The sequence below is a fragment of the Globicephala melas genome, chromosome 15 (assembly GCF_963455315.2).
Source record: "Globicephala melas chromosome 15, mGloMel1.2, whole genome shotgun sequence".
NCBI classification, from domain to species: Eukaryota; Metazoa; Chordata; class Mammalia; order Artiodactyla; family Delphinidae; genus Globicephala; species Globicephala melas.
Window position 1 is genome coordinate 49,746,662 of NC_083328.1, and position 15,706 is coordinate 49,762,367.

At 39.3% G+C, this 15,706-nt stretch overlaps 1 protein-coding gene across 1 annotated transcript in view; it reads right to left on the reverse strand.

Annotated features, from left to right (window-relative positions):
• The window catches only part of SLX4IP (SLX4 interacting protein), a 176,068-nt gene extending 164,357 nt beyond the window's left edge, over positions 1-11,711 (reverse strand). Inside the window, 1 exon segment of the mRNA XM_060285247.1 lies at positions 11,598-11,711. The gene's annotated coding sequence lies outside the window, so the exon portion shown is untranslated.
• Between the last annotated feature and the right edge of the window lie 3,995 nt (positions 11,712-15,706).

The window sequence follows — 15,706 nt, forward strand, 5'->3', positions numbered from 1 at the left end:
TTATCTCAAATTTAGAAAAAAATTGACAAAATCCAACACTTTTTTAATTAAAAAAAAAAAAATCCAACACACTAGGAATAGAAGGAAGCATCCTCAACCTGATAAAGAGCATCTGTGAAGAACCCACAGCTAGGGAATTCCCTGGCAGTTCAGTGGTAAGGACTCGGCACTTTCACTGCCAAGGGCCTGGGTTCAATCCCTGGTCGGGGAACTAAGATCCCACAAGCCGCACAGCGCAGCCAAAAAAAACCAAAATAAAATCCACTAAGAAAAACCCACAGCTAAAACCATACTAAATGGTGAACGACTGAATGCCTCCTCCCCAAAGAGGAAAAAACAGAGATATCTGCTCTGTCACTTCCACACAGCACTGTATGTGCTGCACTGAGGTGCTAGCCAGGGCAATTAGGCAAGAAAAAGAAATAAATGGCATCCAGATTGGGAAGGAAGCGATAAAACTGTCCCTATCACAAATAACATGTTCTTATATGCAGAAAATCCTGAAGAGTTAAAAAAAAAAAAAAAAAAAAACTAATAGAATTACAAAGTATACGAAGTAAGGTTGTAAGATGTAAATATATTAAAAAGTCAATTATATTTCTACATTCTGGCAATGAGTAATCCTGAAATGAATTTAAGAAAACAATTCTGTTTACAAGAACATCAGAAAGAATACTTAGGAAATTTTTTTTTTAAAAAACCCACAAGATTTATACACCAAAAACCATACATTATTATTGAAAGAAATTAAAAACTTAAGTAAATGGACAGTTATCCCATATTCATGGATTAAATTAACACTTAGTTTTGTTAGGATAGCCATACTCCCCAAATTGATCTATAACACAATCTCTATCAAAACCCCAGCTGACTTTATAGAAATTGACAATCTTATCCTAAAATGCATATGAAAATACATCTATAGTAGCCGAAATAATCTTGAAAAAGGAGAACAAAATTGAAGAATTCATACTTCCCCATTTGAACACTTACTACAAAGTTAGAGTAATCAAGACAGTGTGGTACTGGCATAAAAGACAGACACATAGATCAATGGGATAAAACTGAGAGTCCCAAAACAGACCCTTACAGTTATGTTCAATTGATTTTTAACCAATGTGCTGTGACAATTTAATTGGGAAACAGTCCTTTCTACAAATGGTGCTGTTACAACTGGGTATCCACACTCAAAAGAATAAAGTTAGAACACTACATCACATTATATACAAAAATTAACTCAAAATGGATCAAAGACCTAAATGTAAGAGCTAAAACTATAAACTCTTAGAAGAAACCATAGGCAAAAATGTTTGTGACCTTGCATAAGGCAATAATTTCTTAGACACGATACCAAAGGCACAAGTCACAAAAGAAAAAATCGGTAAATCAGATTTCATCAAAATTTAAAACTTCAGTGCTTTAAAGGACACTATCAAGAACCTGAAAGACAACCCACAGAATGGGAGAAAATATCTGCAAATCATACAACAAATAAGGGACTCATGTCCAGAAAACATAAAGAACACCTTAAAACAACAATAAAAAGATGAATAACCCAATTTAAAAATGAACAAAGGATTTGAATAGACACTTCTCCAAAGAAGACATACAAATGGCTAATAAGCACATAAAGAGATGCTCAAAATTACTAGTCATCAAGGAAATACAAATCAAAACCACAATGATATACCACTTTACACCCACTAGGATGGCAAAATACAAAAGACAAACAATAACAAGTGTTGACAAAGATATGGATAGATGAGAACTCTCATACATGGTTGGTGAGAATATAAAATGTTGCAGCCACTTTGGAAAACAGTGTAGCAGCTCTTCAAAAAGGTAAACACAGAGTTGCCATATGATTCAGCATTTCCACTCCTAGGTATGTACCCAAGGAAAATAAAAACATATGTTCACACAAACATTTATACAGGAATCTTCATAGTAGCATTATACATAATAACCAAAAAAGTGGAGACAACCCAAATGTCCATCAAATGATGAATGGGTAAACAAAATGTGATATTTGAGATTTTTCTTGTTTCCTGAGGTAAGCTTGTATCACTATATACTTAACAAAATGTGATATATACACACAATGGAATACTATTTGGCAATAAAAAGGAATCAAGTTCTTCTACTCCCTTTTACTGAGCTCCGCCAGGCAACTGCCCTCTCCCACCTTGCAGAGCCTAGAGAACTATGTTCTGAAGAGGGTAAAACAGAGGATCTCTGGTCTGGAGAACACCAGGCAGCATAAAGTGGGGGTACCCTACTGGAAAAAAGAGAAATTAAGGGGCACCCCACATGCCCCCTGTGATGGTTAATTTTATGTGTTGACTTGTCTGGGCTAAGGGATGCCCAGATAATTAGTAAACATTATTTCAGGTGCGTTTGTGAGGATGCTTCTGGAAGAGATTAGCATTTGAATTCGTGAACTGAGTAAAGCAGATGGCCCTCCCCAATATGGGTGAGCATCATTCAATCCACTGAGGGCCCAAATAGAACAAAAAGGTAGAGGAAGGGTGAATCCAAGATCTCTCTGATTTGGGACATCCATCTTCTTTCCTGCCCTTGGACACTGGCACTCCTGGACTTGGACTGAATCACACCACTGGTTTTTCTGGGTCTCCAGCTTGCAAACAGTATATCATGGGACTTCAAGGCCTCCAAAATCTCATGAGCCAACTCTTTTCATAAATACACATATATATATACATATACGTGTGTGTGTGTGTGTATCTTCTATCGTTTCTGTTTCTCTGGAGAAGCTTGACTAACACACCCCTCTATCCTGCCTTAGTCTCCAAATAGGAGACTGAAACCTCCTCATGCAGGGAACTGGATCTAAAAGTACTGACATCAGGGGTTCCCCAGGCAAACAGCCAAGACAGATGGCTCTAAAGTGAAGGCCACACCCACAAGCCCCACATCTGTGTGCAGAACTAACTCCCATCTCTTTAGTGTTCCACTCTCAAATACACTTAAGCAATCAGGAATCACCTAGCATGTAAGGAACGACTCTATCATGAAAGGAAACAAAACAAACAGAAAAAAAACTACTTGGCTGAAACCTAGACTATGCAAGGAGAAAGAAATATTTTTAAAGAAACTATCACTAATATCAGTGGGATAGGAGATACTACATCTATAAGGCAATAATTTTTTTAAAAAAAGAAACTTGTAGAAAACAACAAATTAAAGCTATGATAGCTAAAATTAAAAAACTAAATAGAAGGTCCAGAGGATCATATTGAGTAAGTCATCCAGAAACTTCAGCAAAAATAAAGAGGATGAAAAATAAGAGAGAATAAATTAAAAATTAAAGGACCAGTATAGGAGAACCAACATGTAAAAATCAGGATAGAAGCAGATCCATATAAGGGTGTATATCACAGTAACATTTCAGGCACTGATGACAAAAAGAATCGGTGGTAAGAGAATATCTGACTCCAAACTACCCAAAACAACTCTGGAATCTAAAAGGCAATGGAAAAACAGCCTAAAAAACCTGAAGAAAATTATTTTCAAACACCAAATGCATTTAAACACGAGGCAGGGGTAAAAGCATTTTTAGGCATGCAAGGTCTTTAAAAATGTATGTCCTGTGCATTCTTTCTCAGGAAGCTACTAAAGATGTGCTTCACCAAAAGGAGGAAATTGACCCAAAAAAAGGGAAGATATAGGAAAAAGGAAGGCTGAGATAGGCAAAAGGCAAAGGAAACCCCAGGATCTGGTGAAAGCAGATCCCTGCATGAGACTCATGGGCTAGACAAGCAGAGTACCATCAGTCCAGGACAGAGCCGGTTGTGAGGCTCCAGGAGAGGCCTCTTCAGGAAGTGCCTACATGCATGCAGATGAATTTTAGACAACCAGTGCAGAATATGAGATTGAATTAGGACAGCTGCGCGGAAAGCTAAGCAACTGAATAATACAAGGCAATTACTGATTCCAGGATAAACAAAAATTATGCAGAAAATAAAAATTAAAAAGTATTTCATAGACAGCTCAGCATTTATAGTCATGATAACAAACACTAAATATTGACCTAAACAATATTGTGTTTTCAACAATATTAAGAGGATGGGAAATGTGTGTGTATGTATGTAGTAGGGACAAAGGGGTTAAAGGGAGCTCCCTTTAATGCTAACTGAATGTTTTAGAAGCAAAGCCTAAAACCAATAATAACAACAACAACAACCTACACAACCACAACTAATAAAAAAGCAGAAATATAGCAAGAAATTTAGTGATAAGGACCCAATTCTTTTTTTTTTTTTTTATTGTAGTTGATTTACAATGTTGTGTTAATTTCTGCGGGACAGCAAAGTGATTCAGTTATACATATATATACATTCTTTTTCATATCCTTTTCCATTATGGTTCATCACAGGGTATTGAACATAGTTCCCTGTGCTATATAGTAGGACCTTTTTATTTATCCATTCTATATGTAATAGTTTGCATATGCTAACCCCAAATTCCCCGTCCGTCCCTTCCCCACCTCCCACCTCCCTTTGGCAACCACAAGTCTGTTCTCCATTGATAAGGACCCAATTCTTAAGTGCTAAACTCTGCTCCAACCTGAAGAGCAAGCTGGAGAGAGCTGCTGTTGAGGAAGGAATAGGATGGGAAGGATGCCATAACTCTCAAGCCTCGTGCGTGGAACTATCTGCCGTCTAGATCATGCGTACGGACACTTTTAGAGCAGCACGGTCCAACAGAAATACAATGCAAAGCACATATGTAATTTTAAAATTTCTAGTAGCTGCATCTAATAAAAAGGTAAACAGAAACAGGTGAAATTAATTTTACTAATATGTCTTATTTAACCCAATAAATCCATCATGTTATCATTTCAGCATGCAATCAATATAAAAATATTTACACTCTTGGTGTTTTACCTAAGTTTTCAAGTCAGGTATGTATTTTATGTTTCTAGCACCTCAATTTGGACTGGCCACATGCCAAGTGCTCAACAGTCACTTGCAGTTAGTGGCAACCGTAACGGACAGTGCAGTTTAAGGGATTTTCGTTTTATTATAAGAAAAGCACTTATTATACAAACAGCTCATGCAGCTCAATATCAAAAAAACAAACAACCCAAACAAAAAATGGGCAGAAGACCTAAACAGACATTTCTCCAAAGAAGACATACAGATGGCCAACAGGCACATGAAAAGATGCTCAACATCGCTAATTACTAGAGAAATGCAAATCAAAACTACAATGAGGTACCACCTCACACCGGTCAGAATGGCCATCATTAAAAAGTCTACAAGTAACAAAGCTGGAGAGGGTGTGGAAAGAAGGGAACCCTCCTACTCTACTGGTGGGAATGTAAATCAGTGCAGCCACTATGGAAAACAGTATGGAGGCTCCTCAAAAATTTAAAAATAGAACTACCATATGATCTAGCAATCCCACTTCTGGGTATATATCTGGACTATAATTCAAAAAGACACATGCACCTCTATGTTCACAGCAGCACTATTTACTATAGCCAAGACACGGAAGCAACCTAAATGTCCACTGACAGATGAATGATTAAAGAAGATGTGGTATATATATATATATATATATATATATATATATCACTTATATATGGAATCTAAAATATGACACAAATGAACTTATCTACAAAACAGAAACAGACTCACAGACATAGAGAACAGACCTGTGGTTGCCAAGCAGGAGAGAGTAGAGGAGGGATGGATTGGGAGTTTGGGATTAGCAGATGCAAACTGGTATACACAGAATGGAGAAACAACAAGATCCTACCGTATAGCACAGAGAACTATATTAAATATCCTGTAATAAACCATAATGGAAAAGAAAAAAAAGAAAAGCACTTATTTCTGAACCCCAGATTCCTTATTTATAAAACAGGGACAGTAACACCTAACTCAAAATTATTCAAAGGACTAAGCATGTGAAAACCTTCAGTATCATCATTTATAAAAAGTAGGCCCTGGATGAGTGTTAAGAGTTATTATTACTTAGTCAAAGATGATTTTTTAAAGAAATTTGATAACCTTTGATTCTATTTTTCTAATAGACAAAAATATCTTTATCCAAACCCTGTCATTTTAATTTAATTTTAATTTATTCATCTCTATTCTCTTAACAATGTAATGCACATGATTTAGAACTTTTTTTTTTTTTTTTTTTTTTGGTATGCGGGCCTCTCACTGCTGTGGCCTCTCCCATTGCGGAGCACAGGCTCCGGACGCGCAGGCTCAGCGGCCATGGCTCACGGGCCCAGCCGCTCCGCGGCATGTGGGATCTTCCCGGACCGGGGCACGAACCCGTGTCCCCTGCATCGGCAGGCGCACTCTCAACCACTGCGCCACCAGGGAAGCCCTAGAACATTTTTAATGATGTTCATCTTAGCAGGCCCATTTACACAGAGGTGTAAATGGAATAAACAAGTTTCTAGAAAGTCAAGAATGTGTACTTGAAAACAACATTCATGAAGTTTGTTCTGAAAACTTTAGCTAGATCTTAAAAATTATATTATTTGAACCTGATAAACAGTCGGTCCCCTTAAATATATTAAATCAGGCTTGACTAACTCTGCTAAGAATTAGAGAGTCCCTCTCTGGGGACACTTAGAGGGTACTAAGTGGTTCAGGTAGATAGAAAAACAGGGGAGAGAGTTTTCCAGCAAGTACCCAACCAAAGCTGAAGCATGTGTGATCTAATTATTTTTAATCATACACTGGTCTTCTCATATGTCCTTCCTTTCCCAAAGGACAGGCGGACCACACAGAAGGCTGTGGTGAGGCTTTAGGACCATATCTGCTGTTAGATAGATTATGAGCCATATTACAGTGAAGGTTATATTTTCAACTCACAGTAAGGTTGCAGTTGACTCTTTGTTTGTTTGTTTGTTTTTGGTACGCGGGCCTCTCACCGCTGTGGCCTCTCCCGCCGCGGAGCACAGGCTCCGGACGCGCAGGCCCAGCGGCCATGGCTCACGGGCCCAACCGCTCCGTGGCATGTGGGATCTTCCCGGACCAGGGCACGAACCCGTGTCCCCTGCATTGGCAGGCAGACTCTCAACCACTGCGTCTCCAGGGAAGCCCCAGTTGACTCTTCTAAAATGCTCATTTTTTTTCTTTAATCAGTAAAGCAAGAGCAGCTGCATTTCGTTTTATTTTGTTTTTATAAATTTATTTATTTTATTTTTGGCTGCATTGGGTCTTCGTTGCTGCGCACGGGCTTCCTCTAGTTGCGGCAAGCGAGGGCTACTCTTCATTGAGGTGCACGGGCTTCTCATTGCAGTGGCTTCTCTTGTTGTGGAGCACGGGCTCTAGGCACGCGGGCTTCAGTAGTTGTGGCGCACAGGCTTAGTTACTCCGTGGCATGTGGGATCTTCCTGGACCAGAGCTTGAACCCGTGTCCCCTGCATTGGCAGGCGGATTCTTAACCACTGCAGGGAAGTCCCTGCATTTTGTTTTTAAGGACTGGATTCTTCAAAAAGTATCATCAAAGCCCAGTCTCAAAAATATGATCTGTAAGAATCTAGAACTAAATAGCATATTTTTAGATGAAATAAAATGGTCTCTAGTGTAAAATAGGCTGCATGAAAAAAGGAACTGTAAAATACATTTTGCATACTTTTAACCCATTTTTAATACCATGTGGCATTCTGCCTCTCAATGTAAAATTTTTTCACTTGTTCCTACAGTGTTTGCAGTCTCAAAAAAGTAACAGTTTTATGATAAAAGACACCCTACAGACCATCTATTCCCAGGCCTGAGATCTATTTCCCTAACAAGAACTTGGGGGACCAGGCCAGGGTCTCACAGCTGAAGGCCAAGGGCAGGAGAAGAGTCGGGTCAGCTCTCTGAAGGCAAACCAGCACCATCTGTCTCCTGTACAACTGCTAAGGTCAAACGCTAACTGGGCTGTCAAGGTAGGTGTGCCCTCCCTCCCAGAGCCCCTGGCCAAGTCACATGTTCCTAACATAGGGCACGACTTCGAATAAAGCTAAGTGAGTGGTGGGTCTCTCCTGCTAATCAAAGAAAGAAAGAGAGGAAAAGACAGAGACAGAAAGGCTGGGAGGGGGGAGGAAGGAAAAGAGGGAGGGAGGGGCTCCACAGCTAAGGTAAATGGTTGGAATTCATTTAATTCGCTATTATGCTATGTGACATGGCACACTTCTTCATAAATAAAAAATAAAGCCTACCGAGATAAAGCCCATAACACATCTGGACAGCAGTTGCATAGACCTTGAGCCTGCATACTTGCTAAAGTCATATTAGATAAAGAAGGCATACTTCCTTGGCTTCATTACAGCACTGGGCACAGGTGCTGGAAATGAACTACATGACTGAACTGAAATCTGAAATGAACCAAACCAATTTGCTAATTTCCAAATATGGTAAAAGCAGGCTTACCCATCCTGGAAGGAGCAAGTTATCAAAGGTGACCAGCCCTCAGAGCACTGCTTAACAATAGAAGGTGATCAAGAAAGTTTGTTGGATGAAGAAATATTCCAGATAACAGGAACTGAGACTATTTTATTTCGGGTGTTTATAGGGAAATTTTCCAAAAAATGTACTGAATCTTTCCCAACTTTCATAAAAAATACCACATAATGAATATTCCTTTGATATTCCAGATGAAAATTTTCACCTGTCGTCACAATGGGCGATATATATGTTAATGCCCTGCTGAGCTGTGCCTACACAGAGCTGCTCACGGTGGAGCCAGGGAGGCCTCTGCCTGTTTGCCACGGCTTTCCATGAGCTGTCAGAGGGCCTGCCTCCCAAGGCTCCCTTTCCCCTCTGGGTTCTTCAACTTAATCCAGTGACCCCAGAAACCTCGGGGACCAGTTTGTCAGGGTGGTGGGACATTTTCCAAGTCTCTCCACGGACTTGCATGGACTTTGGTGTGAAGGCTTCAAGCCCTCTGTCTTAGGTAATAAAATGGCTGTTACCTTTACTTCAGGATTAGGTTTTCTACAGTGGACCATGACTTCTGGACTTGAGCCTCAGCATTTAATTCTTTCTGCCTCAGTAGAACAATGCTGTTGGACAGGCTGACCTCTACGGTCTCTTCCATTTCTAAACCTCTGTGATCCAAAATCCAACAACTGTTCCAGGAACAAATAATGCCAATGTAAAAATGATTCCGGAGAAGAGCGTGAGAGGGAGCCCCCTCCTACCACACAACTCATTTTATGAAGCCCTGAGAGCGAAACCAGACAAGGGCAGATTAAGAAAAGGAAATCAGGGCTTCCCTGGTGGCGCAGTGGTTGAGAGTCCGCCTGCCGATGCAGGGGACATGGGTTCGTGCCCCGGTCCGGGAAGATCCCACATGCCGCGGAGCGGCTGGGCCCGTGAGCCATGGCCGCTGAGCCTGCGCGTCTGGAGCCTGTTGCTCCGCAACGGGAGAGGCCACAACAGTGAGAGGCCCGTGTACCGCAAAAACAAAAACAAAAAAAAGGAAGGGAAATCACAGCCAATTCTATACCTGAACAGAGAAGCGAGAATCCTAAACCAACAGAAGCAATCTGAAGCAAGAAATATATAAAAAATACTCCAGAACCAAGTGAGGTGTCTCTGAAGAGTGAAAGGTTGGTTTAATACTAGAAAAATTACCATACTTAAAAACTGAAGTAGAATAAAAGCACGTGATCATTCTAATGAAAATAGAAAAAAATAAAGAAAAACATTAGAAATCTAAGAATAGAAATTTCTTAACGTGAAAAAAGCATCTACAAAAAAATGTAGCAAACGTGCTTACTGATGAATCTTAAAAGCAATTTCTTTGAAACAAGCAGAAAATGTAGATTTCTGAAAATATCATTTAAACTAGCATTCCACAAATATAAAATACCTAGGAATGAACTTAGTAAGGCATGTGCCAGACCCTGCCACATTGATCTTCAAACTTAATGCAATCCCAGTCACAATCTTGAACAGGGAATCTGAGGAAGTGCAAAAAGGACTAAGATACATGAGAGAGAGAAAAAAAGAAGACAGGAAAACAAAGGAGGGAGTTTGTATTACCAGTTCTAGCAGAACTACCACCATGCTATAGTAAATCAAATAATGTGCTGGCAAAGGGGTAAACAAACAGGCCAAAGAAACAGACTTCACAGACCAGAAACAAACCCACAGGTTCATGCAAATGAATGATGGGAGAAGCACTGCAGATCGGTGGGAAATAAAGAAGACTATTCATTCAATAAATTGTGGTCCAACAACTGTTTATCTATTTGGAAAAAAATAAAACTGGACAGATACTTCACACAACACCTAAAAATCAATTACAGATGAGCTAAAAGCTCAAATGTATAAAGCAACCATACTCCAGTAAAAATTAATTAAAAAAATAAAATTTATACTTGAAATAAAATTAGAATCTTTTAGAAAATGTTTTCATGAACTCAGAGGAAGGAAGGAGTTCTTAAACTAGACACAAAAATTACAATACATAAAGAAAAAGAATGGTAGATTTGACCATATTAATATTAAAACTTCTCTGCAGACTGGAATAAAATATTTGTGATCTACACATCCAGTAAATGTCTTATAAACTAGAACATATAAAGAACTCTCAAAACTCAATGGTAAAATATAAAACAATCAAGTCAAAAAGTGGGCAAAAAACATGAACAGGTGTCTCACCAAAGAGCAGAAACAGATAGTAAATAAGCATGTGAAAAGATATTCAAATCATTTCATACTGTATGCAAATGTCGAACAATTATGAAACTAACCTGAAACTAACATAACATTGTATACCAACTATATTTCAATTAAAATAAGATATTCAATATCATTAGCCAACAGGGAAATACAAAATAAACCACAATGACACAACACTACATACTTACCAGAATGGCTAAAAAAAAATAGGGATAATACCAAATGTTGGTGAGGATGCAGAGGACATGCTCTGCAATAAGAGAAGCCACCACAATGAGAAGCCCACGCACCACAACAAAGAGTAGCCCCTGCTCACCGCAACTAAAGAAAGCTCACGTGCAGCAACGAAGACCCAACCCAGCCATAAATAAATAAATTTATTTATTAAAAAAAAAACATCACAAAGAAATGGGGGTGGGGTATGCGGCAGAGTCACAAACTAGAATATATTTGCAAGACGTATAACAAGCAAAAGATGAGTAGTCAAAATAAAACAATCCAATAGAAAAATGGGCAAAGGAGGTGCCCAGAGCTAGGCTCCCCTGTCTCTCCCCTGTCTCCCAGCCAAGTCTCCACAGGTCTGGCAAGGCGGTGGGGGTGGAGGTGGGAGTCTCCTGATCCCTTGTTTTATCTCTGCCTTGACAACCACCCTGGGGAGGTGAGGGCCATGTCCTTCACTATCCTTTTATAAAACCTGAGAAAGCTAAAGTCTAAATACAGAAAGACCATTTGCCAGGGAATCTGGGGACAGCACACACTGCTCTCTTCTCTCAGTGCCTGTTGTCTGGGACAGCACAGATGACAGTCACAGATGGTCCTGTCTGCCTCTCACAGGAAGAAAAAATCATGACTTGCTGATGCCAGGAAGTCCCAGATCCCAAAGAGCTGGTTATCCTGAAGGTTCCCCGCAACCAGAGCCTCTTCAAGTACCTGCTGTCTCCATCCCTGCAGCTCTCCATCCCCCGAACCATCACTAGAGGTATCTGAGCAGGTGTCCCCTCTTCAAAGCTCTTCACCAAGGTCTCCCACAGCACCACACCTGCCCACACCTCCACCTCTCAGCTCAGGCACCTTCACAGCTTCAAGGCCTCCACACGGCCAACGCCAGCACGTGCCCTTGAACATGCAGTGTTCTTACACCCCCTCTCCTCTCACACCTAAGTCTGGTCCTCAGCCTCTCTCTCACCTCAGTCTGACCGTAAGCTTCCTGAGGACAGGATCCATTCTCATTCTCTCTGATACCTGGAGCACGGCACAGGTATCCATCAAGATTGCTAACTTGAGTCTGTTGATGTTACTTAAATCAGTGGCTACGGACTGTGTTATTATTTTTTTAGATTTATACCTAATAATCTAATGCATCTTTACTGTCTCCAAATCCCAAATTCCACATTAAGCCCTCTAAAAAGGAGGTCAAAGCACTCTGGTCCTATTTCAATACATAAATAACACTTAAGTTACACATACCATGCAGCCAAAGTTGAGAGACCTTATATGCATATAAACGTAAACAGAAGATGGAAGCGTTTTACATTGAATATAATAGGCAACAGACACATGGTAGAAGGCCATAAATGTGAGGTTTTCAGTGCTTTTTGTTTTTGTCTTTAAAATACTGACATCCTAACATTCATTTGAATGGAAAAGATATTATTAGCCTCTGTATTAATTAAGTTTTACCCTGGAAACATCTTCAGGTTTTTCTGGACTTGTTCTCTGATCATTAAAAGATAGATGTGCACACACACATTTAGAAAGCAAACACGCACCTTAAAAAATTACTTTCCTAGGCTCTTAGAGTTACGTTCAGCAGGGAACAGCAAGCTCAGTGCCTGGCGTTTAAAGCATAAATGTTAAAAAGCCTTCCTATCAGAGCTGCCAATTTGAGTCTACATTCAGTGGAATTTTTACTTTATACCCTGTTTTTAAGACGTTCAGGACAATCTCCAAAAAGATCAAGTTTCCAAATATCTAAAAGCATATAATTTACATAAGCATACTGAGAAGCTGAAGTATGTAGGTCTTACAAATAACATCTCATCCTATATCCTGCATTCTTGAACCCACTTTCTGACCTGAAAACAGGCATTCTTTCACAAAGAGGAGACGTTGATAGCGTCTGACCCCACCAAAAATAAGTGTGCACGTGTGTCTTTACTGAAGAGGAAATATCCTAAAATCCTTAAGAAAATTAATTTTGGGAGGGAATGGAAGTAGATTAAACAATATCACATGATTGTCCTGTCATTTAAATACAAAGCAGAGATAAACTCTAATAAAGAAAGTCAGTGACCTTCTAGATTATTCTGTGGGAAAATCCAAGGCACTCTGAAATTCACATTTGTCTTCCTTCTAGCATTGCTGGTCTGTGTCACAAGCCAAAGCAACTACTCCAGATTAAAAAGATCAGAAATTAACTTTAGGCTCCTAATCTTCAGATTTCAATTTTTATCAAGAAAATTATTATACTTCCTTCTATCGTCTTAAAAAACTTTCATTACCTATGGGAGCAGAAACAACAAAGGCCCTAGAACTTCTGAAGGAAAAACTGTAATTCAAGAATGAGAAATCATTTCATAACCTGCTGCCCCTACTCTACTCCCCCAATCTAATTTTATCACACACATGCAAAAGGACAGTATCAAGGAAGGAATCACAAACTTTAACAAAATACCAAGGAAAAATGACAAATGAGCAAAGTTGTTGCTGGCAACAACTTAGATAAAATTTGAAAAGGTAACTGCAGTGTTAAAAAAAAAAAAAGAATCATCTTTTCCTATTATTCATATGGTAACTTTGAATGCCAAAATGGGCTCAAAAACAAAAAGATTAAGTCCACAGAACAGTCCTACCTTTTAGTCACTCTATATCCTTAACCTGGTCAGTTGACCCAAGATCTGGGCCTCCCATTCCTGCTGGGCCCACAGAAAATCCCCACCTGGCCCTGTGTGGGATGCTTCACTAATAAACAACACCTAATTTTTATTTAATACTTTGTCAGAAACAGACATAGGCACTGACCCATGAGGCAGTCATGGTCTCAGGTTCTAGTAAAACAGACATGCATCCAAAGCCTACCTTTTCATGTGACTTCAGACAGCGTACTCAGCACCTCTAAATGTCAGGTTCCCTTACGTATGAAATGGACTAATCACTAATCATCAGAGAAACGAAAATCAAAACCACAGCAAGATGTCATCTCACACTTGTCAGAATGGCTATCATCAAAAAGACAAGTGTTGGTGAGGATGTGGGGAAGAGGGAGTCCTCGTGCACTGTAGATGGGAGTGTAAACTGGTGCAGCCATTGTGGAAAACAGTATGGAGGTTCCTCAAAAAATTAAAAGTACAACTATCATATGATCCAGCAATTCCACTTCTGGGTATTTATCTGAAGAAAAGGAAAACACTAACTTGAAAAGGTATCTGCACCTCCATGTTCACTGCAGCATTAATTACAATAACCAAGACAGGGAAACATCCTAAGTGTCCATGATAGATGAATGGGTAAAGAAAATGTGGTGTGTGTGTACACACATACACATACACACACACACACACACACACACACACACACACAAAATGGAATATTATTCAGTAATGAAAAAAGAAGGAAACCCTGCCATTTGCGACAACATGAATGGGCATTAAGACAGAGAAAGACAAATACTATATGATCTCACTTATATGTGAAATCTAAAACAAAACAAAACAAAACACCAAACTCAAATGCAGAGAACATACTGGTGGTTGTTAGGGGGTAGGGGGTGGTGAAATGGGTGAAGGGAGTCAAAAGGTATAAACTTCCAGTTATGAAATAAATAAGTCCTGGGAATGTAATGTACTGTATGGTGACCACTAACAATAATATACAGTATTGTATACAGATGACCCTTGAACAACATGGGTTTGAACTGTGAGAGTCCACTTCACTTGGATTTTTTTCCCAATAAATACATACTACAGTATTACAGATCCACAGTTGGTTGAATCCAAGGATGTGGAACCTCAGATATGGGAAGGGGAGGGTGCACTGTAAAGTTATATGCAGATTTTCAACGGCACAAAGGGTCGGCACCCCTAATGCCCAAGTTGTCTAACTATATATACATATATCCAACGATTATGTTGTACATCTGAAACTAATATAATGTTATATATAAATTATATCTCAATAAAAAAGAGATGCAATCCACTAAAAACTCAATGCATGTGTTCTGCATCTTTAAGAAGCTATTACATGTTTCATTCAGAAAACATGAATTCATAAACTCTACAATGGCAAAGACAAAGTCCCAAACAAACACGTTTTACCACTGGCACCTCTTGCTTTCTCTGTATGTGGAAGGCCTGGCCACCAAACGATTAGACTTTTTTTTCCAATGTGAAAACGAGCACCATGAAAATAAAAACCACCCAAATGCCCTTCAGTTGGCAAATGTGCAAACAAATTAGTCTATCCATGCAATGGAATACTACTCAGCAACTACAAACGAATGAACCACTGACACCTACAACAACGAAGATGGCTCTCCATTCTGACGAGTGAAAGAATCCAGACACTACCCCACCCCCCAAGATAGCACATACTCTAAGATTCCATTTAGATAAAGTCCTAGGAAATGCAAACTTATCTAGAGTGACAGAAAACAGGTGGTTGCCTGGAAGAAAGAGGCCAGAGGGATTACAAAAGGGCAAGAGGAAATTTCTGGGCGTGATGGGTATGTTCATTATCTTGACTGGCGTGTTGGTTTCATGGCTGTATACACGTAAAACACACCAAATTATACACTTTAAACATGTGCAATTTACTGTATGACAACCATACCTCAATAAAGCTGTTTGAAAAAGGGAAAAAGACCATTTAAAAGAAAAACTAACACATCTTCCTGGCTTGGTATATTGTCTTTAAACCACCCTCTTTTTCAAACAGGTATATGTCCTGAAAAGTCATGAAACTACAATACCTTTCCCCTTAAGTGATCTGCATGCATGAACAAAACCTTAATAATCCAAAGACTTAAATATAACAATAGCTAA